Source organism: Chlorocebus sabaeus, chromosome 27 (genome assembly GCF_047675955.1).
Source record: "Chlorocebus sabaeus isolate Y175 chromosome 27, mChlSab1.0.hap1, whole genome shotgun sequence".
NCBI lineage: Eukaryota > Metazoa > Chordata > Mammalia > Primates > Cercopithecidae > Chlorocebus > Chlorocebus sabaeus.
Window position 1 is genome coordinate 12,486,349 of NC_132930.1, and position 27,390 is coordinate 12,513,738.

At 43.9% G+C, this 27,390-nt stretch overlaps 1 long non-coding RNA gene across 1 annotated transcript; it reads right to left on the reverse strand.

Annotated features, from left to right (window-relative positions):
- Positions 1–622: 622 nt before the first annotated feature.
- LOC140710524 (uncharacterized) lies at positions 623–8,295 on the reverse strand. The gene is made up of 3 exons (XR_012091595.1): positions 7,972–8,295; positions 7,392–7,487; positions 623–960 (listed from the first exon to the last, which is right to left on the reverse strand). It is a non-coding gene; the product is annotated as an uncharacterized lncRNA (long non-coding RNA).
- Between the last annotated feature and the right edge of the window lie 19,095 nt (positions 8,296–27,390).

Consider the following 27,390-nt stretch of genomic DNA (forward strand, 5'->3'; position numbering starts at 1 on the left):
TCTCTGGGCTGCAGTGATTCGCAGGACACCAACTAGGAGCGAAATCTTAGGCAATTCATCTATGCGCTGTTACCTGGGTTTCCCAATCTGCAAAATAAGGGAAGATGATTATAGAGGTTCCTTCTAGCTCTACATGTCTATTATATTTTCATCCATTCTAGTTTGTTTGCTATGCATTTCTACAGTACCTCTCCTCTTGCACCAGAGGAGTAAGTTGCTAGAATTTCCTTGGTGCCAGTGAACTGTGTAAAAGCGTATTCGTTCCTTTTATTACCCTTCAATTCAGTCTCTTGCTCTGGGTTCTTTTCTTTGCCACTTGGACCAGCTCTTTAACAAACATTTCACGAGTTGTCCCAATAATTAACAACTAATTAACAAGAAGGCCTTGCTGCTAGGGGTTAGTGCTTTCAAAAAGAAATGAGCAGGAAGGTTGCTTTGCTTTCTATATTCACAAGGCCCCGCCATTGTCATTGTAATCTGCTGGAGATGGTGGTGCCTGAATAGTGTGAACAATCTCATTAAAGATCTCTGCTGGAACAATCAATTCACTGTCACCAGACCATATCGATCCTGGAGAACTGTCATTGAGTTCCAGGGGTTTGTAAAAATTGACAACCAGAAGTGTGTTTCCATTTGGGCTATTTATTTCTCTGAGAAACACATTATAATCAGATGGTATCTAAGTGGCTCTTGCGGTTGCTCCTGCACGCTGGAAATGCTGATGAGAAGTTTCATGACAAATGTTTTAGCAGGATGCCCTTTCCAGACACACAAGACCAGCATGCAAAGCACCTGCTGGTTACTCTGCCCCCTCCTGAGATGCCGCTGAATGCCCATCATGGTTCCCTCTTTGAAATTCCTTAGGTTTCAAGCCTTGTCTCACATGATCTTGCTCCTCTGGTCACAGCTGACTGGACCAGGGATGAGCACATGATCCAAAGGGACCATCTGTCCAGTGACCTAGGAGAGAAAGAATATAGTTTAGCAGAAACGGTAAAGGCAGCGGAAGCAGAAAGGAGGGCATGAAGTCTCCACGGTGGTGAATCAATAAACTGGGTAGCGACAAACCCGTGTCAAGACAGCTGGTTACCTGAGCTGTGCTGTGCCTGCAGCCACAAGCTTCTTCTCCACTGAGGCCCTGTACAGTGCAGAGAAGCAAGCATTTCATGTCTTCATCACCATGGTGGTAACTTGGGCATACTGCTGTCCTGCATGACCACCATTGACAGAACCCACTGCCATGACTCTGCCACCCACGAAAAGACCACTCTGCAGTTTTGAGGATGATGCACTGTGAGTTTCAACTTTATTCTCTGAAATAATGATACTACAAATAGGTCCATACCAATAAACATTGATTAACACATTGAATTTGCCTTATTCTACCTCTACTGTGGTACTTTTTGATTGAGAAAAACATAAGTTGATGGCTGGGTGCAGTGGCTCATCCTGTAATCCTAGCACTTTGGGAGGCTGAGGCAGGAGGATCACTTGAGTTCAGGAGTTCAAGACTATCCTGGGCAACATAGCAAGACCCCATCTCTAAAAAATAAAAATAAAAAATAAAAGAAATTTTTTTAAAGAAGAAAAATTTAAATTGAAAACTCTGCCATTTCAGGGGGGCTGATTGAGTGGTAAAAATGAAGAATAACGACCAAAATTAAAGCAGAAGCTCAGCTTCTGACTATGGGGCTCCTGACAGCATTGCTTTTCGTGTTTACAGGTGGTCAAAGGACAGATATGGAATGTCATCACTTTCCACATTAGGTTCTTATAAAGCATACATGTCTGCAATGCTTGAGCTACTGTATAAGGAGATGTAAACAAGGGTTTCACCGTTTATAAAAGCCAAAAGTTGTAAGATAATGTAAATGTAACATCATGAAAAATGGTTGACTAAATAATGGTCCATCCATACTGTGGATTACCACGCATCAGTTTTTAAAAGTGAAGTTGACTGATACCTACTGACAGGGAATGAGTTACAAAACATATTGTTAAGTAAAAGAAGACTATGTGTCATTGTCACTTCACTAAAAATTGAAGCAAAACTATACCTTTGTTTAGTTTTCACATACATATGTATATAAACATATAGAAAATGGTCTGGAAGCGTATACCCTAAACTGTTAATAGTGGTTATATCTGGAGGGGAAAGTATGATGGTAGGATGGGGTGTAAGGCAAGACAGAATTTTTCTTTTTACTACATATGTTTATGTTGTTGAATATTTGTAATAACATATTCTTCTATTTTTATTTTAATTTTTTGTAATTTTAAAAAAATTCATTAATATACTGATTTATCTCAAAGTTCTGCCATAGACATCTATTTGTCTCGGGTTTATCAGCATGAATTCAAAGAAAAGAACATGCAGTTTTTGACATTCAAAAGACATTTAGTGGTCAAGATAGTAATCTTGAAGGCCAGTCTGAATTCCCTTAACTCCCAATACATATCAGATTCAAGCTTAAAAGACTCTAATCTAGTTTCTTTCCCAGTGCAGTGAAAATACCCCATTCACTTATGAGCCAAGACGGGGGGAAAAGGAGAGATGGTGGTAAAGAATGTAGGTTAGAGCCAGCGGCTCAGGGAAGAAAATTCAAGACGAGGGTGGGATGCTTCTGAAACATCCAGTCTCGGAGGGAAGATAAAAGATACTGGGAGGAGACAGTGGATGAGACTTTCTCCAGGACTCATGCAAGGAGGTTGTAAGCTTCAGTCTGAGGACATGTTTAACACCATTGAAGAATAATGATGTGGAGGTGATGGAAGGCAATGAATGGATGAGTCCAAGGCCATCTTTCCTGTTCCTCACAACTGAGGGAGCCTTCATGCCCCTGAGAGAGGACCCAGAGATTCTGAGGAAACAAGTGGACCAGCAAAGACTCGGGAGTGGCAAGAGAGGCCACAGTGAGACAGGACAAATGATCAGGACTATGGGCTCCAGCAGTAGGGTCAGCACATGTGGCTTCTCAAGAAGCCAGACAGAACCAGGCCCACTCAGCAGTCACCAGTCCAAGGAGTTGGTCTGTCCAGACACAGTATGAGGGAAGAGAGAGTCTCCCTCATACCCCCTGGTATATAGACACCATCCTGGGAAGGGAAAGAAAAAGGCATGCTCTGAAACATTATTTATCTCAAGAGACTTCTTACACCCCACCAGATGATACCTAGTAGAATAGACTGAATGGTTAAATGGAAAGGAGACTTTAAATCAGAGGAAATCGGAATACTGTTTCTTGGCAATTCTAAGTTTTCCTGGATTCCCCAGGGAATGAGGCTTACACGAAGCTCAGAGCAGTTTTGAAGAAAATAGAAGCTACTTTTTTTTTTTTTTTTTCATATCTTGGTTTTGGTGAGAGAATTTTGTGACTCACTGTATTTATATTTTTTTAAATCTGCTTTTACACTAAGTCACAGTCACTCTTTGAAGGATAGTCCAATAGGTAGCCTAACTTTTTATTTTATTTATTTTTTGGAGACCCTCTCCCATCTTTTTAAAGGAAGCCAACCTGCTTAGAACTCTTCTCTTTTCAGTTCATCTGTGCTTCCTGCCCCTCTCCCGCGGCGCCCCCCACCCCACACCCACACCCACCCCCTTTCTATTTCCATTGTTCTTGGAAGAGGTCATTTATCTCTACTGAAAAACTGTGTCTCTTCTGAGAAGTTGCATGAGTCCCAAATAGCAACGAAATTAAATTTCAACACAATCTCCCTCCCCGCCAAAATTGAGCAAGTTCATTTGGGATTTTAAATTGAATGCATTTATTTTTCTTTTAAATGGAATGTATTTCTGGACTATTGGATAGAGCTTTTGAAAGAAAAAGATATATATGCATGTGCATACACACATACATATATACGTATGTAGACATACCTGGGGATTTTTGGTAATCTTATTTGTTACCATAGAATTTGATCTATAGTAAAATAAATGAATATGACAGCATTGATCTTTAAAATACTTCTTGAAAGAAGTAGATATTCTGTAAGGAAGTGAAAACATGAGAGTGAAATTACATATAAGTTAAATATTCAGAAATAACACAGAATCATTATTTTATGCCTGACTACATGAAGTGGCAAAGAGACTCTCTGGATCTAGAGTCAGGAGCTGTGTTCAACTCTTTCTCCATCCACGGATCAGCAGTGTGAATGTGGGCTAGTCATCAGACCTCCTTGAGTTTCGATTTCCTCACCAGATAACAACATGTAATCCACCATCCCACAGAGTTGCTATGGCTGAGAATGAAATGAGACAATGCATATGTAGGAACATGGTAAATGGTGATCGGATGGTGACCATCATCATCATCATCTGAGACGCTGACTTAAAATACCCCAGGGAGCTGGAGGATGGGGCCAGGTCTGGCTGCCTTTGCAGCAAGTTTCCCACTTTTTTCCTTCAAAGCTCCGGGACTCTTCTGTAACAATTTACCAATTCTGGAACACAGGTAAGATGATGACAATCTGGTCAGTGAATAAAAGACTTGGCTAAGTAAAGCCAGGTCACCAACTTCTACCCATATTTTTCTCCAAATTGGCCTGTCACCTTGTTTTCACAAATCAACTAGGAAAAGTCAGTAGAAATAAGTTAGCTTTTCTTTTTTCTTGTTTTCTTTTTGTTTGTTTTGAGACAGAGTCTTGCTCTATTGGCCAGGCTGGAGTGCAGTGGCATGATCTCGGCTCACTGCAGCCTCCCCGTCCTGGGTTCAAGCAATTCTCCTATCTCAGCCTCCCAAGTAGCTGGGATTACAGACGCACGCCACCATGCCCGGCTAATTTTTTTGTATTTTTAGTAGAGACAGGGTTTCACCATGTTGGCCAGGCTGGTCTCAAACTCATGATCTCAGGTGATCCACCTGCCTTGGCCTCCCAAAGTGCTGGGATTACAGGCATGAGCCACTGCGCCCAACCCTAAGTTAGCTTTTCTTGAGTGCTTTCTATGTGTCAAGCATGTTACGTACACAATTTCATTTATCTAATAATAGTCACAATAAGATGGGTATTCTTTCCATTTTACAGATGAGGAAACTGAGGCTTAGAGAAGCCGGGTCAAGATCACTAGTGAGCAGAGGTGTCAGTATGCAGACCTGGAACTGACCAAAACAGCTGTACTTTTCTCCTCCTACAACATTGTCTGCCCAAATACCCAGCAGCTGACATAAAGGCAAATCTTAATTTTCCACAGAAACAGAAGACTGCGACAGCATGGCTGATTAAAATCACAGATGCATATTGGTCAGTACTTTCACTCTTTTCTTTCAACCTTAATTAATAACAAATCATAAATTTGATGGATTGATTCTCATTTTCCATCTTCTGATGTTCAAAATCCCCCTTGAATGTTGGTGGAAGATTTCCACTGCCTACTAATGTCCTGGCAGAGACCTCGAAGAAGCACCGTGTCCTCTGGCTGAATGGGGAAGGGCTGTAGAGCTGGAGAGTACTAAGGAATCACACAGACCAATCAACTCCTTTTACAAGGAAGATGCTTGGAGGCCTAGTGAGGCAGGAGCATCTACTTAAGATTACTTAATTAAGTAGAGCCATAGCCCAAAGTGGAATACAAACGTCCTTCTCTAGGTCAAACACCTGAAGCTGACAATGATGACTTGTAATGAAACTGGCTTACTCAAAAACTTAAAAGGAGAGTGTTCAGAATATTGGTAAGGGCTGCATTAGGTCATAAATCTCAAAAATAAAATTCTTCTGCCTGGCCAGGCGTGGTGGCTCAAGCTTGTAATCTCAGCATTTTGGGAGGCTGAGGCAGGTGGATCACGTGAGGTCAGTAGTTCGAAACCAGCCTGGTCAAACTGGTGAAACCCCATCTTTACTAAAAATACAAAAATTAGCCAAGCATGGTGGCACATGCCTGTAATCCCAGCTACTTGGGAGGCTGAGGCAGGAGAACGGCTTGAACCTGAGAGGGGGAAGTTGCAGTGAGCCAAGATCACACCACTGTACTCCAGCCTGGGTGACAAAGCGAGACTTCATCTCAAAAAAATAAATAAACAAACAAATAAAATAAAAAATTCCTCTGCCCTAAAATAAAAATATCAAATGCACAAGCGTTGCAGGTCTAAGGATAATCTCAAGATTCACTCCCCACCTTCATTCCCCAATTTTACAGAACACCAGCATGTGTAAGCATATGCTACATGGTAGAAATAATCATGAACAAGAGAGACAGGAGGAAAGAGGGAGAAAGGAAGGAGAAAGAGAAGGAAAGAGGAGGAGGAGGAGGAGGAGGAGGAGAGGAGGGAAGGCAACCAGGAGAGGAGAGAGAGGAAAGGGGAGGGAAGAAATAAAACTAATAGTTGTACAAACAACGAAGTGCTTTGAAGAGAAGATACAGGCTGCTAGGAGACCGTGTAACAGGCAGATTAAACTAGAGGACGAAGCAGTTTGCTTTTTGGCTTTCTTCCCATCCCCAGAGGAATTCTCAAGGGTAGAACATTCTCTTACAATAATGTTTGTCACCACTGTGAATACCACACCCTAGAAACCAGAGACCTACTGAATCCTTGAGGTAATACCTCAAGGATAGACTCTAGAATCCTTAGGGAAAACTTTGACAACTTTTCAGTGACACAGGCCACATCTCCAGAGCAACCCACGGCTCACTTTCATAGGGAATGCAGTTTCTAAAGGCTAGGAAAATGTTACGTACTGGGAACACATTACTCTGTTCTTTTAACACAAATACAGGGACATATGGTGGAATGTAAGCCCCAAGAGGCTGGAGTTTTGTCTGTTTGTTCGAAGTTCTGTCCTTAGCACCTGGGATCTACCTGGTGCACAGTAGCCGCTAAAGCACTACTTTGTCCAGCGAATCACCTAGCATGAAGAATTCCCCTATTCTGACCAGATCACGTCAGGAAACCTACAGTCAGGAATGAAAGCACTCACTATGTGCCCGGGAACCAAAAGGAAGCAGGGGTCTTCCATTGAGACTTGGGCAATGGAGACTGATGTATAAAATAGCCACGTGGAGACTCCCCAGCAGCGCTTTCATCATTAACCCATACAGGTCAGGTCTTAAGCTCTGGCAAGTCAGGTCGGGCTGCCAGAGCCCTGCTGCCTGCGACTCCCTGCGCTTATGGAAGGAAACCATGGGTAGGACCTGGAAGTTTGCAGGCCAGAATGAAGTAGCACCTGAGCTGATGAGGAGGAGCCCAGAGGAGAAGTGCTGCTACAACGTTGCAGGCACTGGCTGTCACCAAGGATGCAGGAGCAGAAACACAAAGTGGGTCTTGGGGAACTTAGTCTATGGGCGGGGGATGGAGGGAGAGATATTAAAGAATCCAAGAATGACAGTTGTGGGCAGTGCCAAAGGGGAAAAGCAGAGGATGCTATAGAGATGGGTGTCCCACGGAAGCACTAACCTTGTGTGCTTGTAAAGGAGTGGTAGGGGAGGCCTGGAAGCCTGCATTTCTAGCACATTTCCAGATGCTTCTGAAGTTTCCAGTCCAGGGACCACGCTTTGAGGCCAGAACAAACAGAATTATATGCATGAAAGTAATTCTGGCTGGGGGTGAGGGGAGGAAGGAGTTTTGGAAGAATCAAAGCCTGAGCAGAGTTTTGAGGGATGAGTGGGAGTTTATTCAATAAGGGAAAAAAAAGAAAAAGAAGCTACTCCAGGTATGGGACAAAGCATGAAAAAGTAAGCCAGAGGTAGTGCGGTGGGTCCGAGGAGACCTAGGTGGAAGGATGGGGCTGGCAAATCCTGGAGTAAGCCCAGCAAACAAGATGACCTGGCAGGAGGCTGCCGCTGTCCCCAAGGGAAATAGCGCTAGTTATACCAACTCTGTTGAGCAGGCGTCCATCCATGTGTAGGTCAGAGCATTTCCCTAATCCTAGCAACAAGCCGAGAGAGGGGCAGGCTGCAGGCATGGCTGGGTCTCTCCCACTCTATTTCTTTGGGATTCTGCTCAGTATCACGTGGGATAAGCTGCAGCTGCACACCATTTTTTTTTCCCCCCTCTCAGAATAAGGCTCAGGTCTTTTTTTCTCTGAGTGGCTTAGCTGAGGCCCTTGGAATTGGTTTCCATATTGACTCCGGGCTCCTGACTCTGCCAGCCTGGGAGAAATCAGGTCAGTTTAATCACCGCTGATGTCATAAAACCAGCTTACTTAATGGGAGCCTTAATGGAGGGTGGGGTAGGGAAGGGAGCTGAGATCACCCTGGAGGAGAACTCCAAGGGTGGGCGGCTAACGAGGGTTTGGAGAAAGGTGGACCCACGGGCAGTGGCTGCCCATGGCCTTTGAAGTTTCATTTGCAGTGTTTTATGAGCCCATGCTGCAGTAAATCGTACCTGCAGGCTGCTGCACTTTGCCCTCCCCAGCAAAAGGAGGTGGAATTCACACTAATAATGTCTGGCCGGTGGTGAGAGCTTGGGATCCAGAAAGCAAGGAAGTCATAGAGTTTGGCTGGCCCTGACCCTGCAGTGGGAGCTCAGTGTCCCTCTGCTCAGCCTCTCAGGGGTCTCTGTGGGGCTCCCTCTGCAGCCAAGCCACCTTCTTTTGGGGGTTTCACTCAGGCTTTGAAGTGCTTGAGGTCCTACTAAGATGAGGAGGAAAGAGGAGTGGTCAGGGGATAAGCATTTCATATTTCAGATAATGGCACTGATTCTGTACAAAATCGGAATGGCGGTGCAGGTGATCTGCTGAGGAGTTGCTTGCTTTTATGATTTCAAGCAGTTGTGTTCAAACACCTGTGCATAAACCACTGGCCTCAGAATGGAGGCGCCCAGTAGACATGCAGATTCCCGGTTCTGCGGGCCCGAGGTGGAGTCCACCCTTTGTTGACAGGCACCCAGGTGAGGCTGATGACCCATCCGATTTTGAAAGCCCTCACCTAGACCCCTAAATGCAGAGGGACTCTGAGGAGGTGGTGGTCTCTGATGAGTAGGCATCCATGGCTTGCTATGTGCGTGTCCCTGCCAGCCAATCACATCACCCGGTGGGAGCTTGTTAGAAATGAAGAATGTCAGGCCTTCTGAAGCGGAACCTACATTCTTTTCTCTTTTTTTTGAGATGGAGTGTTGCTCTGTCGCCCAGGCTGGAGTGCGGTGGCGCGATCTCTGCTCACTGCAACCTCCGCCTCCCGGGTTCACACCATTCTCCTGCCTCAGCCTCCCAAGTAGCTGGGACTACAGGTGCCCGCCACCATGCCCGGCTAATTTTTTTGTATTTTTAGTACAGATGGGGTTTCACCGTGTTAGCCAGGATGGTCTTGATCTCCTGACCTCATGATCCACCCACCTCAGCCTTCCAAAGTGCTGGGATTACAAGAGGGAGCCACCGCGCCCGGCCTTGGAACCTACATTCTCTTCAGCTTTGCAGGTGATTTGTATGTACATTGCAGCTCGAGACCCACTGGTCTAGACTCCATGTCATTAAAACCGCTATTACCTGTTAGCTTCCTTGTTGGTGAAGGCCAAGTTGGCCTCCGTGGATGGTGGTTCTTTGAACTATTAATAGCTTACTGATTCAGCAGTGGAGAGGTCCGGTAGCCAGGAACAAGGCTGCTGCGGGCATTGGCTTTTGTAGCTTGAAGTTGGAGATTCACCTGGATCAAAACACATTAACCAATCAGATACAGTGTATCTGTTTCCTGTTGCTGCTGTAACAAATGAATACATTACCACACATAGTAGATTAAAATAACATACTTATTATCTTACAGTTCCAGAGGTCAGAAGTCCAAAATGGTTTTCACTGGGTTAAAACCAAGGTGCTGGCAGCTCTCTCTCTGTAGGCTCTAGGGGAGAATTCATTTCCTTGGTTTCCCAACTTCTAGAGGCTGTCTGCATTCTTGGGCTCATAGCCCCTACCTCCATCTTCAAGGCCACCAGTGTAAGCATCCACACATTTTCTAACTGACTCTCCTCCCTACCTCTTGCCTTGATAAAGACCTTGAGATTTGTTGGCCCCGCTTAGAGAACCCAAGATAATATCCCCATCTCAAGACCTTTAATTTCATCACATCTGCAAAGGTGCTTTTACCATGTAAGGAAACTCCTTCGTGGTTCTGGGGATTAGGATTTGGACCTTTTGGGGATGCCATTTTCTGCCTACCACAATCATGTAAAACAGCCTAAATGAAGACAATCAGCCATGTGCCTGGCACTTACGTACCTAATAAATGTCAACCTGCCTGCTCTCAGGCTTGGCCCAATTCATGGGTTCCGGAACTTGGCCACAGTCCCCTTCTGCTACTGTAGCAGAGTGTTTGGTTCAGCATGTGTAAGGTGGGGCCTGAAGCTTTGCATTACTAACAAGTTACCAGGTGATCCTGGTACCACTGGTTCCAAGATAGTAGTTTGAGAACTACTGGCCCAGTGAACAGGGAGTGGGCTTCCAAACCAGGCAGACCAGGATTTGAAATCTGCTCTACCATCCGAGAAATTAAACACCCTGGGACTCATTTTCTCATTTGCAAAGGGTTCTCATAAAGTTTAAATGATTCAGAATAGAGCGTGGTAGCTTGTACAGAAGTTTAATCACTTATTGAGCCATATGTTATGGATTTTTTTTTCTTTATTGCAGTCATAAGATTTACATGTTATTGTGTGACGCAGGCCTTGCAGTGACACAGAGCTCCTGCTCTGGGTTACATTGTGCCCCCCACCTCTAAAATTCATATGTTGAACTTCTAACCCCTAGTACCTCAGAATATGAGCTTATTTGGAAACAGGATCATTGCAAGTATAATTAGTTAAGATAAAGTGTTTATGGTAGGCTCTAGTCCAATATAACTGTGTCCTTACAAAAAGGGGAAAATTTGGACACAGAGACAAACACAAAGGGAAGACAATGGGAACAAACAAAGACAACATCATCTGTAAACCAAGGAACGACTAGAGCCAGGAGAAAGGCCTGGAGCAGATCCTTCCCTAGCACTATCAGAGGAGTTGGCCAGAGGAGTTGGCCAGGCTGGTCTCAAACTCCTGACCTCAGGGAATCTGCCTGCCTCAGTCTCCCAAAGTGCTGGGATTACAGGTGTAAGCCACCAAGCCCAGCTGAGATGATAAATTCCTTTTGTTTAGGTCACTGTGTTTGCAGTACTTTGCTACAGTAGCCCTAGAAAATTTAAATAGCCCCGATCAAAGGAATTTATTTGTTTCTTCATTACTTACTAGAACACCCTAGATGATGAATCCAGTGAGGGTCAACAGCAGAGAGGAGCTGCCCGGCGAAACCACCACACCCTCCGCCCATCTTCCTGAGCCTTCTGTGGAAGCACTGGTTTGCCAGCCTCTGAAGGGCCGTGGGCCCAGCACCAGGTGCTCTCGGCTCTGAGGCCAGGCCATTACTTGCATTCAGGATGGATGCTGGCTAGAGAAAGCGTGTCCACAGGGCTGGTCAGTAGGAAAGGGTTTGTGTTTCTGGAAGGGTGCATCTAACCCAGGGGTTGGCGAGCATTTTCCTAACCCAGGGCCAGGTAGCAAATATTTTTGGCTTTGCCTATCATGCAGTCTGTGTCACAGCCACTGCACTCTACTGCTTTAGCACAAAAGCAGCCATAGGCAATACATTTAAAAAGATGAGTGTGACTGTGTTCCAATAACATTTTATTTATAAAAAACAGGCAGCAGGCTGAATTTGGCCTGTGTGCTGTAGTTTGCTAACCTTGCTGAGTAACATCCCCTGACCCTCACTGGTGGGGCCTGCGTTTTTGCTTTCACATTTATTTCACTTGGCATTCAGTATAGCTACCATCCACCCCATGCAAATGACAATCCATATTGGTTCAGACTTAGTTCCAGATGAAACTCATTACCAGATAGTTCCCAGGCTCAGGGATGTCAAATGGGATCCAGCAGACAGCCACTTCCCACTGATAAGCAAGGATTCTGGGTCTGAAGGGCAAGTGATGAAAGGGAGCCTTCAGTCTGCAAATTCAGAATCTTTGGCTCCCAATCAGCAGGTCTTGCAGCATCTCAGCCCTTACACAAATCCCTGGGTCTCCATGGTTGGGTGAGTCACTAATGGGTTAACAGCTGAGCTCCATCCTGAAGTTTGGCTCCAGTGCACCTTTAGAATAACAACCTGGGTCTGGATTAACATTCAAGAAAACAACCCCTCAGGAAAGTGTTCTGTAATAAAAGGATCCTATTTCCTCTCTGCCAGCCCCCACCTTTTTCTTTCAAGTCAAGTCTGAAGCAAGCTCAGAAACCTGTCAAGCTATGAATGATGAGTCAGACATTTAACCAAACAAATTTGCTCTCCTGGTGCCACTTGACACCTGCATGAGCCTGCAGTGGTGAAGGTGGAGTTTGTGACGAGGCAGCAGCCTCCATGGATGAGGTCTTGCACAAACGCTCGTCTACATTAAGGAAGTAGCGTGGCCAGCCACAGCTTCAGCACTGGTCTGTGCACCATGTTCTTTAAATCTTTGACCTGAACTACACCATTGCTGAAATTCCTTAAAGCAACTACTTACGTCTGTAAAATGTTCATTTCCACCAGCCAGATGCTTAGACAAAGGGAAGCCCTGGTCCTTGTGTCTTGAGAGATCTGAGACACTTGAGGCCTAACGGAGGATTTACTTTACTTTTCCCACTCCTCTTGCCAGCTAGGAGTTTTCCTCAAATATTAAAGCTGGGAGTAAAAGGAAGGGGTTCTTTTACCGTATTATATTACACCATATTACATCAAATCATCACCTCGACTCCATGAGGTAGGGATTATTCTTTCAATTTTACAGATTAGGAAACAGGCTCAGAAAGATGATAATTCTCGAATGACACAAAGCTAGTCTATTAATCTGTTCTCACACTCTTATAAAGATATACCTGAGACTGAGTAATTTATGACTCACAGTTCTGCGGGCTATATAGGAGGCATGGCTTGGGAGACCTCAGGAAACTTACAATCATGGTGGAAGGCAAAGGGGAAGCAGGCACAATCTTCACATGGTGGGGAAGGAGAGAGAAAGAGAGAGAGAGCAAAGCAGGGAAGTTCTATCACTTTCAAACAACCAGATCTCGTGAGAACTCTGTCACAAGAACAGCAAGGGGGATGTCCACCCCCATAATTCAATCACCTTCCACCAGGTCCCTCTCTCAACATTGGGGATTACAATTCAACATGAGATTTGGGTGGGGACACAGAGACAAACCATATCAGCTAGTAAGTAGCAGAGACGGGGTAGAATCCACTCCCCTGTCTCCCAGGGCACTGCAGCCTCTGCTCTGCCAGCTGGAGAGTTCTTCCACTCTGATCCAGATCACTCCATGAGGATCTAGAAGATTCTAGAGAAGGTGGAGAGGGTATGAATATTGGGCTATAACCTGGAGTAACTCCAGAGTAATTGTAATTTGATTCAAATCAAATCCAAATATTGATACCACCTTCCGAGAAATATGGTCTACCAGATTGGGCCATGAGCAAAATGGAATCCTTATACCCACATTAGGCAACCAGGTTGAATTTGTTGAGGTTGAATTTGTTGAGCTATGCACTGCATGGATTCACCTCATAGGCACTGCAGGCAGGTGAGGCTCCAAGTGCATACTTCCTATAATTTTATTAATACTCATGATTGCCCCTGGGGATTTATGCCCAGATGGAAATGGAGGACAGCCTGTTTACACTGAGTGAAATTCTGTCATATGGGAAAAAAGAGGATAAATGAATGAAGGCCTGGTGCAGTGGCTCATGCCTGTAATCCCAATACTTTGGAAGGCTGATGTGGGAGAATTGCTTGAGCCTCAGGAGTTCAAGATCAACCTGGGCAATGTAGTGAGGCCCTGTCTTTTTGAAAAATAAAAAAATTAGCCAGGCATGATGGCATATGTTCTTGTAGTCTCAGCTACTCAGGAAGCAGAGGTGGGAGGATAACCTGAGCGCAGGAGGTCAAGGCCGCAGTAAGCCAAGATCACACAACTGCACTCTAGCCTGGGTGACAGACTGAGGCCCTGTCTCAAAAAAATATAAATAAATAAATAATAAAAAAGAGTGGAAACCTTCCAGTACATACTAGGAGCTTATAAAGGTTCGTTCATATTCTTTGACTTGACGGTGTAGAATGCTTTCAAAACTGGCCCTGCATCTCTGCCCCTCCCTGTGTCCATGTCCTTTATGATGTCACTTTTATAGCTCTTCTTACCAGAGGATGGAGTCTGTTTCCCCAATCCTTGAATCTGGGCTGGTCTTGTGACTGACTTAGACAATAGAATACACCAGAAATGAAGATGTGCCCATTTTAAGCCTTGCACACTTCTGCTTGCTCTCTTGGAACCCTGTCCAACTCTAACGTGACAAGCCAGTGCCAGATTGCTGAAGGATGAGACCACATAAAGCAGAGACAAGCTGTCCTAGCTGCTTCCAGCTTAAACAAGCTAACTCCTGCCCCAGCCAGCCCCTAACTACAAATGCATGGTTCAGCCCTCTGTAGATTGTAAGAACCATCTAGATGAAGCCAACCTAAATTGCTGACCCCAGAAGTGTAAGGTAAACAATGATGGTTATTTTAAGTCAGTAAGTTTTGGCCTAGTTTGCTTTGCAATAGCTGTGTGATGTACTCAGTAACTTTTTAGATAGAAGCCCATTCTAGTGATATAGTCAGAAATTCAAGCAGAATGTGTATATATTTAAAAGTTCATCTCAGTGTTGATTATAAGAGCAAAAACAATTTTTGTAAAAATCTAAATAACCTATAATAAGGGATAGGCAAAATAGATATTGTATCTGTAATAATGCAATTGTATAGTGTAGCCAATTGAATGCACAGAGATGGAGTAACCTATACTGCCACACATTGCATACACTGCAGAGGACTGTAAGTATAAAAAGAAATGGGGGAGGTCTCAATAGCCTGCAGTGTCCTCCAGGTTGTTGGGTTTTAAAAAAAGGTGTAGAAAGTATGCATAGCTGACTTAGGGAGAGAGAAGAATGAATAGTTGGAACACCGAGGGTTTTTAGGGCAGTAAAACTATTCTGTATGATACTATAGTGGTAGATACATGTCATTATACCTTTGTCCAGACCCATAGACTGTAGAACACCAAGAGTGAACCCTAATGTAAACTCTAGACTTTGGATGATAATGATGTGTCAGTGTTGTTTCATCCATTGTAGCAAATGGTCCACTCTGGCGGGGGATGTTCATCGTCAGAGATGTGCATGTGTGGGAGTAGAGGGCATATGGGAACTCTCTCATGAACCTAAAACTGCTCTAAAAAATAAAGTCTCTTTTAAAAAAAGTTCGCATAACTTATCTGGAAAAGAGGAAGATAGCAAATATATATTTGCTTATGTTTTAAAATGGAAGGGAAGAACAAAACCATTTTTAAATGGAAGGGGAAAGAATAGGGTAAAAAAAAAATACAGAAATAGAAGCTGGACTTTTCTAAATGCACTGTGGTTTATAGATTTGAGTTAGGGACTATGTAAATATTTTATACAACTTTGAAATTAAAATGTTTTAAATTCCTAAAGGTAAAAACCAAAATGAAATAGAAGAATTTGACACTGTATGGAATTGATGGCATAACCACACAGGAGCTATTTCTTTTTCTTTTTTTTTTTTTTAGATGAGTCTCACTCTGTTGCCCAGGCTGAAGTGCAGTGGTGCGATCTCAGCTCGCTGCTACCTCTGCCTCCTGTGTTCAAGCGATTCTCCTGCCTCAGCCTCCAGAGTAGCTAGGACCAGAGGCATGTGCCACCACACCTGGCTAATTTTTTTTTTTTTTTTTTTTTTTTTTGTAGAAACGGGGTTTCACCATGTTGGTCAGGCTGGTCTAGAACTCCTGACCTCAAGTAATGCGCCCACCTCAGCCTCCCAAAGTGCTGGGATTACAGGCATGAGCCACTGAGCCCGGCCAAGAGCTATTTCAAATGACTTTAAAATACAGCGCATGTGCTAGGCTGTTCTTGCATTGCTACAGAGAAATACCTGAGACTGGATAATTGATAAAGAAAAGAGGTTTCATTGGCTCATGATTCTGCAAACTGTACAATCACGGTACTGGCATCTGCTCGGCTTCTGGGGGAGGCATCAGGGAACTTTCACTCATCGCAGAAGGCAAAGCAGGGGCTGGCACATCACATGGGAAAGCAGAAGCAAGAGAGAGAGTGGGAGGCGCCACATGCTTTTCAGCAACAGATCTCACAAGAGCTCACTCACTATTGTGAGGACAGCACCAAGAGGAAGGTGCTACACCATTCATGAGAAACCCACCCCCATGATCCAGTCACCTCCTACCAGACCCCACCTCCAACAATGGGGATTGCAATTCAGTATGATATTTGGGCAGCGACAAATATACAAACTTTATCAGCAAGTTACTAGACACCCAGGCAAGGTATAAACTAAGACCAGAAAAAAAAAAAAAGGAGAAAGAGAGAGCTGCAAAACATCTCAAATTGTTTATTAGTCATCATGTTGTTGACGGTAATGCTGGTGTAGGTATTTTGAGACTGGGGGTGTGGTGTGTGTGTGTGTGTGTGTGTGTGTGTGTGTGATGGAATACAGCCTTGGAGTAAGATTGTTGGTATTGTTAAGGTTTAGGACTTTTGGCCTAGAAAGAATGAGATACAGATGTAAAATCAATGAGGTTAGGTTAAACACTGTAGTCTTGGATTGAATTGCAAATATCAGTATGAACTTCTGATGTATTTTTATCTTTATTTTTTAAAAAGATTTTCTTAGTGCTATTGAAAAGACCTAAATTTTAGTGACTAATCCAACAGCATTGAACACCATCAGTGACCACATTGTTGCCTCTAAATACTGTTTTGTACTAAAAGGACTCCTTGAAGAAATGGCTGACTCTAGGTCTAAGGCAAGAAATGTCAAATAATTCTGAATATCTTACTAGAAAAACAAAGAAGCTACCAGATTACAAGGGTCATGTCAATGGACCCAGAAGCCAATCTGAACAGGATCCCACTTGTTTTCCCATCTTTTCCTAAAAGATGGGAAAATTTGAGCAATAATAAGCATTAATTTTACTGCAATGAACTAGATTCATGAGTTCCTAAAAATAATGATTTTTGAAAATTTATTGTTCCTGTTGACAAATACTAGGAAACTAGCTCATTTAAAAATAATTGGTAAATAAAGATACAGAATCGAGCATTTATCTTGCCTTTTCCTTTTCTTCATTTTACCATTTTATCCTGTAAGGTAACATATTCACAGGTTCTGAGGATGAGGGCATGGACATCTCGGAGGAGGGCATTTTTCAGTTCCTGCAGGTAGATCATTCCATAATCCATTCCGTACTCATGTGTTGCAGGGCACTGTGTGTTCCTGGGTGATGTTTTCTAGATACAGTGGCTAAAACCTCTGAAACAAGGTCTTAACCAAATGGGAAAAGTGAATAGTGGGAAAAGTACACTTTGTAGAAGGGCAGAAGACAGAAGATTAACCAGCAATCATACCAGAGAAGTGTGGAGTCCTGGGAGGTCCCATCCAATGTACAGAGTAGGTGCTTCCTGGGAAGCAGTGAGAACAAGGCCATGGATAGGCACAGAATTCACAAGAGAAGGCCAACTTCTGTCAGGTGCTCGGTAGCCCTGCCCAGGTCAACTGAGGCTGAGCACTTTGTCAAACAAACAAACAAAAGCAGCCCTTCTGTAACTGCAAGTATCACAACATAAAGTGCCTTTGGAGTCAGGAGCGTGAAGCAGAAGCAAGGGTCTTGTCACTGATGGGAACGTGACGGGAGCCTCTTAGTGCTTGAGCTTGGAAAGTGGGTGTCTGGGAGCCAGGAATTCCTCTGGAATAATCATAGCACTGTGATGGCCCAACTGAAAGACATGTAGCAATTACCCCAATGTTAAAGTATTTGGCTGTGTGGGGAGCCAAAGCAATTGTTTGGCTCCATCCCACGTGAGTGGCAGCACTTGTGCCTCTACATCTTCTAGGGGTTCTTGGAGTCAGGAGGGGGCCCTCTGGATCTTCTCTTCTTCCCCATCACTTCCATCTTGAAGCACATGTTCCCTGAATTAGTCCAGTGAATGGGTTGCCTTACTATTATTCCACTCGGGCTGCACCCCCCAGCAGCATGCAGCTGCTTTCCATTGATTTCCTCCAAAACACCCGCTACGCAGGCTCAAATGAGGTTCTGAAAAGAATTGCAGAGGCCCAAACTCTAAACATTTCCGATCAGACGGTGGACTTTCCTTTGGTCGCGTTCCCAGTGACCCCGCTGCCATGCCTTTGACACCTCCATCTTGACTAAGACCTTCTTATTGTTTGTTTTCTGCCTGCTTACCCTTGGTTTCTTTTCACCCATTGTTAACATTTGTTAACAACCAACAGAAATAGTTTCCAAACAAGAATATTTGAGGAAAGTCACTTTGCTGGACATTTCTACCTGCAGGTTCGTCTTCACCTTAATTCACACTGCGCTCTGCCCAGAGAGGCTGACTTGTATGGACTGCATCATGAATTACTTGCCCTCTGGCTTCTATGTGTCCAGTCAATAGAGTGGGGTCAAGGAATTTATTTCCCTTGCTCCTTCGTTTCAAGGTGAATTCCTGTTTCTACCCCAAGACCACAGTGCCCTCTGTGTGCAGTTACTTTCTCCAGGTTCCAGTAACCAATCCTTCTTTTTGCCCCTTCAGGCCAGGGCGGTACCTGTGCCCTGGTGCTGCTAACCCCAGGTTCCTGCTCTGTCCATGGTCAGTTTCCCTTAACTCTGCCCATTCCCTGGTAAATGACACTTTTAAAATCACTCTTCTTGCCAGGCATGGTTGCACGCGCCTTTAGTCCCAGCTACATGGGAGGTGGAGGCAAAAGGATTGCTTAAGCCCAGGAATTCTGGGCTGTAGTGTGCTATGCTGATCAGGTGTCCGCACTAATGTTCTGATGGTTGGCATCAATATAGCAACCTCCTGGAAACGGGACCACAACACTGCCTAAAGATGGATGAACCAGCCCAGATTGGAAATGGAGCAAGTCAAAACTCCCTTGCTGATCAATGGTGGGACTGTCCCTGTGGAGAGCTACTATACTCCTCAGCAGCATCCCAGTCTCTAAAAATATATATATATATATTTTAAATACTCTTCTTAATTAGTCCGTTAGCATACACTCACATTTTCCCACCAGGATCCTGACTAACGCACTGCTTTAAATCCATGAGGGGATAGCACAAAAGTCTAACATGGTAACATAAGGGAAATAGTTTCAAAATCTAGTTTATTACCACTTGCAGTTCGAATCCTGTAAGATATGCAAAACAGGGCATAGACTGTCTGTGTCATATTTAGATCCCTGCAATGGCTCAGCCTGATGTCACTGGGTCATTAGTCCCTGTCCTGACTCATCATGCATTATCATCTCACAGCCTTGAAAAGGGCTTTGACAAGGTCAGAGCCACGAGAGCCCAGCCATATCCTCAGCTGTTAACAAAGATTTCCCAGTTCCTTTTAGGATATTCAGAATTCTAAGCTGGAACACTGGTCGGGAAACTTTATTTTTAAAAAAGCTGTTTAGATGCCAAATGTCAATCTAATGAAAGGCATCTGCAGTGGGTTCTCCTTTACAAATCGGAAACCCTCTCTTGGGCTTTCTTGCCAGGATTTTTGAAGATTGTGAAAAAGCAACTTCAATAGACAGGTCCCGTGTCCTTGGTCAGTTTTGAAACATGTGCTGAATGGCTGCTGATGTGCTAGGCCTGGGGACTGGTGAGAGGAGAAATAGAAATGAATGAAAATGTGGTCTCTTCCCTTGAGGAATTGACAATATCATTAAAAGAAAATATATAATCTCAATATTTGACCCCAACCATATACAGCACAAAAATAGTCATTATAAATAGTTTGGATATCTAATACAAATTTAAATAAAAGTCTTTATACATAGTTCAGTGTTGAGAACAGCTTTTGTACGTCTGTCCACCTGTGCTTGTGTCTGTGTGTGCATCCATGTGTATGCCAAAAAAATGGAGGTTTGTTTTGTTTTGAGATATAGTCTCATTCACTCTGTCACCCAGGCTGGAGTGCACTGTCACAATCTCAGCTCACTGCAACTTCTGCCTCCTGGGTTCAAGCGATTCTTCTGCCTCATCCTCCTGAGTATCTGGGATTACAGGCATATGCCACCACGCATGGATAATTTTTGTATTTTTAGTAGAGACGGAGTTTCACCATGTTGACCAGGCTGGTCTCAAACTCCTGACCTCAAGTGATCCACCCGCCTTCGCCTCCCAAAGTGCTGCCATTACAGTTGTGAGCCACTGTGCCCAGCCTCAAAGAAATGGAGTTTAGAAACAGCATGGAAAAAGGAAAAGAGTATTGTCTATGTTTGCAGTTAATTAATAGCCACATGAGCAGAGGGTAAGTTACTTAATCTTTCTAAAATTTCTTCACCTGAAAAGATAGGCATAAATGAAAGATACCAAGTAAGTAGAAAACAAGCACTATTCTCATGAAAATTCATAAAATAAGATAAACAAAGGAAACTAGACCAAGCTGGCACTTAGGAAGAACTCATAAATGTCAATTCTCCTCCCTTCCTTCACACAAAAAGAGGTTCTGAAATCTATTTCTAGTTTGTTTGTAAAGGCTTTGTAGAGAAGATGACTTTTAAAGGATATGATGAATAAAAGGGAAGGGCCAACAGAAATCATGGCCCTTTCAGGTCCTGTGCCAGGGAGTGGAGATCAGAGAATTGGAAAAAAAGAAAAATCAGTGTCCATATAAAGGTCATGCAATTCATTCTGTTGCCTCTAGAGAGAATTAAACTTAAGCCAGTCTAGAAAATACTTTCTTTTCTAATGGAATTTCTAGAAAATTAGTTCAACAACTTACATAGATAATGTCTCCCAGGTCCACTCCAATTTTATATCCAAACTTTTACATTCAAGCACTTCTCTCTACTTTTTAATAGCCTCTCATCTGCAGTTTCAGCTCCACTGCCCGAACCTGATCCTATGCTCCCTAAGATAGCATAAATTTACCCAAACTTCATCTCCTGGCACTCCCTATGTTTTTAGGCTATCATTTGTACCCCCTTTTTCCAATCTTCAGGAAAGTGTTACGTAGGTACCAGCCTGACATGGGAAGGAGACTATAAATAAATTTAACTTAGGTCCTGAGATGCCTTAATCCCAGGTGAACTTTAAAAATCACCTGGAGAAGAACTGACACTTTGTTTTGAAGAGTTGGAAAGCTTCTGAAACCGATTCACACACCACCACCACTCTTCTTCTCCTTCTCCTTCTTCTTCTTTTCTTGACGGAGTCTTGCTCCGTTACCCAGGCTGGAGTGCAGTGGTGCGATCTCAGCTCACTGCAAACTCCACCTCCCAGGTTCAAGGGATTCTCCTGTCTCAGACTCCTGAGCAGCTGAGACTACAGGCGAGCGCCACCACACCCAGCTAATTTATTTTGTATTTTTAGTGGAGACGGGGTTTCATCATATTGGCCAGGCTGGTCTCAAACTCCTGACCTCATGATCCACCCGCCTCGGCCTCTCAAAGTGCTGGGATTACAGGCAGGAGCCATTGTGCCCGGCCCAATTCACACATCTTCTGTGAACATGTATGTGTGTGCATGTGTGCATACAGTTTCTTTGCAAACTCCTTGCTTCCTCAAGGACTGTACCCCTCTAGCTCTATAACAGCCCATGAATCTCACCAACTGGCTAGGTGGTCTCTGATAATTGCAACTGCTATTAAATGCAGAGCCTCAAAATATCATTTAAAAAGAGATGACAATTCATTTCCAAACCCAAACACAGTTTATTTTGGAATAAAAGACAGTGCCATTCCATAAACTGGCAGAAAACTGAGGAAGAGCTGGTGAGAAGGACTTCCTTGTTTGTTTCCTGGGCTTGTGCCCTGTGGACTGTGGTAATTAGGGGACTGGGTGGGGCCCGCTGGGCTGAAAATGATAGGAAAGGTAGTGCCCTAATTAATGGATTTTATTGGGATGATACTAGAGGTGTGGTCATTATCGTCTGTTGAAGTTCATCAACTAGACCTCATAAATGGCAGGCTATGGCTCTAAAGGGAAATGGGTATTTAGCAAATTGTGAGAAGCCTTTTAGTGGATGCCACTCAAAAACCAGGTATAGGCTGGGCACGGTGGCTCACGCCTATAATCCCAGCACTTTGGGAGGCTGAGGCGGGTGGATCATGAGGTCAGGAGTTTGAGACCAGCCTGTCCAATGTGATGAAACCCCATCTCTACTAAAAATACAAAAATTACCAGGATGTGGTGGTGTGCACCTGTAGTCCCAGCTACTCAGGAGGCTGAGACAGGAGAATCCCTTGAACTTGGGAGGTGGAGGCTGCAGTAAGCCAAGATCATGCCACTGCACTCCAGCCTTGGTGACAAAGTGAGACTCCATCTAAAAAAAAAAAAAAAAAAAAAAAAAAGGTACAAAATAGTAATCTTCAGTACAGAAGTGTGCTTGGTGTTTTTCTCAATGAAACTGTGTTTGGAAAGATGACACCATTGAATGCATGATCCTTTTTGGTCTGTCCAGTGAGCACTGAGCACCAGGGTGCAACATGTGTGATCCTGAGTAATTACTTGCCAGTTGAATGGTCTGCTCTGCGTGACTGTAAAATGTGACACTTGGTGTAACTGGGAAGTGTGGGGTGCTCTGAAATCACAGGACAAGATCAACTACAGGAATTCTAAAGTCATAGGAAGCTTCCCTGAGAAGGTGACATCTCAGCCAAGACCCAAGGTGGTGGCAATCTGTCTGCATTGAAAGGTAAAGATCTCAATACCACCTCCAGCATGGTTCACCACATTAGTGCTTCTCAAACTTTCAGGAGTATCCAAATCAACTGGGGATCTTGTTTAAATGTAGATTTTGATTCAGCAGGTCTTGGGGTCCCAATGATTCTACATTTCTAAAAAGCTTCTGGTCTAAGGATTACTCTTTGAGTAGCAAGGTGATGACCTTCTGAAGTACTCAGTTGCTTCTATGCCTCAGTTTATCAGTGTGTAAAATTGGCTCCCAAGGATTGGAGAAACATGAATATGAATTCACCTGTAGCATATTTTGACCTAATCATACTACTGATCAAATAATTGCTGATTAATTAATATATTTTGTGAGGAGGGCGGGGAGGAGAGAGGATCCCTGGAAGACTTACCAAACTACTTTTCCCTAAATCTTAGGTTTTTCTTTACCAATTAAAGAGTTTTTTTTAAACTCCTTTTCCTACTTTAGTTTTTGTACTATTATTAGTCAGATAACAGCTCCTAAAGCAGAGTATATTATACAAAAGAACTGCATTATTTAAAATATTAAAGTTCTTCAGCTAAAATTCAAAACCTGTTGGTATCTTGTAGTTCTGGTATTTAACTGATTCCCTAATACATGCAATAATATATGAACAAAGGCAGGGCCTGTGTATGCTGATTTTATAACTAAGAAAAGGTACTGCTGTAATTACTAGATTTTATTGGGATGACTACCTTTCTGGTTAAACAGCATAACATTAATCTCAAAATTGCAATATTTATATTTGCAATCAAACAGATATTAAAATCAGAGGCTTTGTGAGAAACCATTAAATTCACCGCTTGTATCATACCTTGACATCTTGGTTTTCCACAGCACCTCATCAAGAGACTAAGAGCGAGGGTATGGGGGAATTTTTGAGAAAGCACCCACGATTCAGGGAAACAAAAATAAGAGCTGGGTTCATCTCACATATGTTAACAAAACATAAGCTAAATTCAGGCCAAGCAGACTTCGTTATTTTTAAAAGGAAATTATATATTCTGTTGATTGGCTCATCAGAACTATTCTCTTTGAGAAGACCTTGTTAATATCATTCTTTTCTTACCTTCAGGACATTTGGGATCTTTTTGAAAAGTCCCTGTTCCTAGCTTCCAGCTGATTGCTTCTTTGTTTAATTCATACTCAGAATAATTTCTTAAGCAATTAGTAGTATGAGAGTAAGGACATGTTTATGCTCTACAGTGAGAAGATACCATCCCTCCTTATTGACCGAGCTTCTACTATGTACTAGGAGCCCTGAATGCCCTAAGCAAGCAGTGATGAGTTAAACAGATGTATGCTCTGCCTTCTGAGACTTTTTGGTCTAGTTGGGGAAGCAGAAACTACGTAAGCAAACAAATAAATACGTACATCAACAGGGTTCAGTGCTCGAGAACAACCTGACAGGGGAGAGGAGTTGGGTTCATTAGGATGGACAGGATGGATCTGGCTCAGGAGGTGGTAGCACTTAAACCCAAACCTGAAGAATGAAAAGACTCAATTGTGCAATGGCAGAGAAATGTTTTCAGCTAAGGGAATAGCATGTGCAAAGGCCTGGAGCGTTAAAGAAACTGAAATGGGTTAATATCTGCTTCTTAATGTCCAAAACTAGACCCTGGAGAGCTTAATGTTCCCTCTGTAGGAAAACAGGAAAAATATAGAATGTTCTGTGGTATGGAGGTTAAGAGCATAGACTCTGAAGACCCACTCATTCCTGCCTCTGCCATGCACTACCTGTGTGCCCTTGTGCAAATCCTTAAACCTCTTCTTGCCTCAGTTTCCTCATCTGTAAAACAGAGAATAATCATCATCTCTACCTCATAGGGCTGTTGTGAAAATAAAGTGACAAACAAGTTAATACTTGTTTGGCACATAATAAGCACTTTGAGTTAGCTCTTATTATGGACGAGTTATCAGGATCCAAGAGAAATGTCACAAGTGCTACAGCAGGGGTGAGAAAAAGTGCTACAAAAGCACAGAGACAGGAAAAACAGAATTTCCATTGGGGGATATGGATTTTAAAAGACATGGTTGAGGTAGTTTTTGAACTGGATTTTGAAGGATGGAGAGAATTTCAGTGTCTAGAGGTGGTGAAAGCAAAACCAACCATCTCAGGGTCTTTTTTTCACTCCTCTTTCCCTCATGTTCCATGTCCAGTTGATGATTAAGTCCTTTCTCTAATCACACCCTCTGCCTTTTTATTTTATTTATTTATTTACTTATTTACTTATTTACTTATTTATTTATTGAGACGGACTTTCACTCTGTCACCCAGGCTGGAGTGCAGTGGCACGATCTCAGCTAGTTGCAACCTCCACCTCTTGGGTTCAAGTGATTCTCCTGCCTCAGTCTCCTGAGTAGCTGGGATTACAGGCACATACCACCATGCCCAGCTAATTTTTTGTATTTTTCGTAGAAACAGGGTTTCACCATGTTGGCCAGGCTGGTCTCAAACTCCTGACCTCAGGTGCTCCACCCACCTCTGCTACCAAAGTGCTAGGATTACAGGTGTGAGCCACTGCCCCCAGCCCCATCTCTGCCTTTGTTCAAGCTGTTAATATGATTTGTCGGCCGGGCGCGGTGGCTCAAGCCTGTAATCCCAGCACTTTGGGAGGCCGAGACGGGCGGATCACGAGGTCAGGAGATCGAGACCATCCTGGTGAACACGGTGAAACCCCGTCTCTACTAAAAAATACAAAAAACTAGCCGGGCGTGGTGGCGGCGCCTGTAGTCCCAGCTACTCGGGAGGCTGAGGCAGGAGAATGGCGTAAACCCGGGAGGCGGAGCTTGCAGTGAGCTGAGATCCGGCCACTGCACTCCAGCCTAGGCGACAGAGCCAGACTCCATCTCAAAAAAAAAAAAAAAAAAAAAAAAAAAAAAAATATGATTTGTCGGGACCTTCACAATCACAATGTCCCTGTCACTGGTCTCCTTTCATACACTTCTGTGGTGTACTTAGTATAACAGCACATGGACACGGTCTACTTATGTGCTTGTAGCTCTCAGGAGGCTGTGCCTCTTCCCTAGCTTTTAATAAATTCATTTGAACCCAACTGCTATCTGCTATGTTTCCCCTCTGTATCCATCGGAGTCCCATTAGGAAAACAGAAGCCACTCTAGGTGTTTCCAGAGAGAGGGAATTTAACACAGGGAAATGCTTTGCAGGGGATGGAAGAGCTGAGAGGCCAACAGGGGGCCTTAGGCAATCCAAAGATTAGCATCTGCAGGAAGTGCTGCCACCCCTAGGGCTGGGAGGAGCGGGATTGCCAGAGATCAGAGGCTGGGGCTGTCTGACCAGGACTAGAAACACAGCCAGAGCCTCCTGGCAGGAAATGGGATGGTGGAGGGAGAGGCTCTTGAGCAGAGGAAATGAAGAAATGCAGCAGAAGATGCTGCCAAGGGCAGAGGGGATGAGAATACCCTGGCTTCTCCCTACCTCCCTCCCCTCTAGGCTTCTGCCAGTGCATTACAATGGCCCACCCATCTGGAAGCCAGTTGGTAAAGGAGCCTGGGAAACGTGGTTCCTGTGACACAGGACAGAGCCAGGAGAGGTGGGTAACAGGGCCGAAAGCAAACAGGTAAACTATGGGTGTCAGAGGCATGTGAACCAGAGCAACTCCATCTTGAATAGGGACTAGGTAAAATGAGGCTGAGACCTACTGGGCTGCACTCCCAGACAGCTCGGCATTCTAAGTCACAGAATGAGATGGGAGGTCGGCACAAGATACAGGTCATAAAGACCTTGCTGATAAAACAGTTTACAGTAAAGAAGCCAGCCAAAGCCCACCAAAACCATGATGGCCATGAGAGTGACCTCTGGTCATCCTCACTGCTACAGTCCCACCGTCACCATGACAGTTTACAAATGCCATGGCAACATCAGGAAGTTACACTATATGGTCTAAAAAGGGGAGGCATGAATAATCCACCCCTTGTTTAGCATATCATCAAGAAATAACCATAAAAATGCGCAACCAGCTGCCGTCGGGGTTGCTCTGTTACGGAGTAGCCATTCTTTTATTCCTTCACTTTCTTGATAAACTTGCTTTCATTTTACTGTATGGACTCAGCCTGAATTCTTTCTTGCACAAGATCCAAGAAGCCTCTCTTGGGGTCTGAATCGGGACCCCTTTCTGGTAACATGGGCACTTCTCTGATTCTTCCCCATACTATCACCAGCGTTCTTTCTAAAATGTGGATCTGACCTTGGCACTCCCCCAATTTCCCTAAATGTGATCAGAACAGCTTTTTGTTATCTCAAAGATAAAGACCAAACTCTGCAGAAATTTTAAAAATGGCAATCGAAGTACCATATCTTAGAGGCTGGTCAGAAAGGACCTCTCTGAGAATACTACCCCATAGCACCCAGGTACAACCTGACGCCCAGTGAGGGAAGGAATGACCTCGCTCACCTCTGCATGGGGGTGGAATTGAGGATGTTCGAGCACCTGAAGCTAGTCCTGTCAAGAATGGTCCCCAGGGTCATCACAACAAGAATAAAACATAGTAAAGATACATTTGCATGTTCCGATCACCACTGATGCCCTTGAAGTGCGATTGGAAGCATCGTCTAATTTCATCCTCATAACAACAGTTAGGAGTGACAACTTTGTACTTCCCTAATTGTAATTAGTGAGCACATGAGGCCGCGAGAAGGAGAAATGACATGATCGAGGG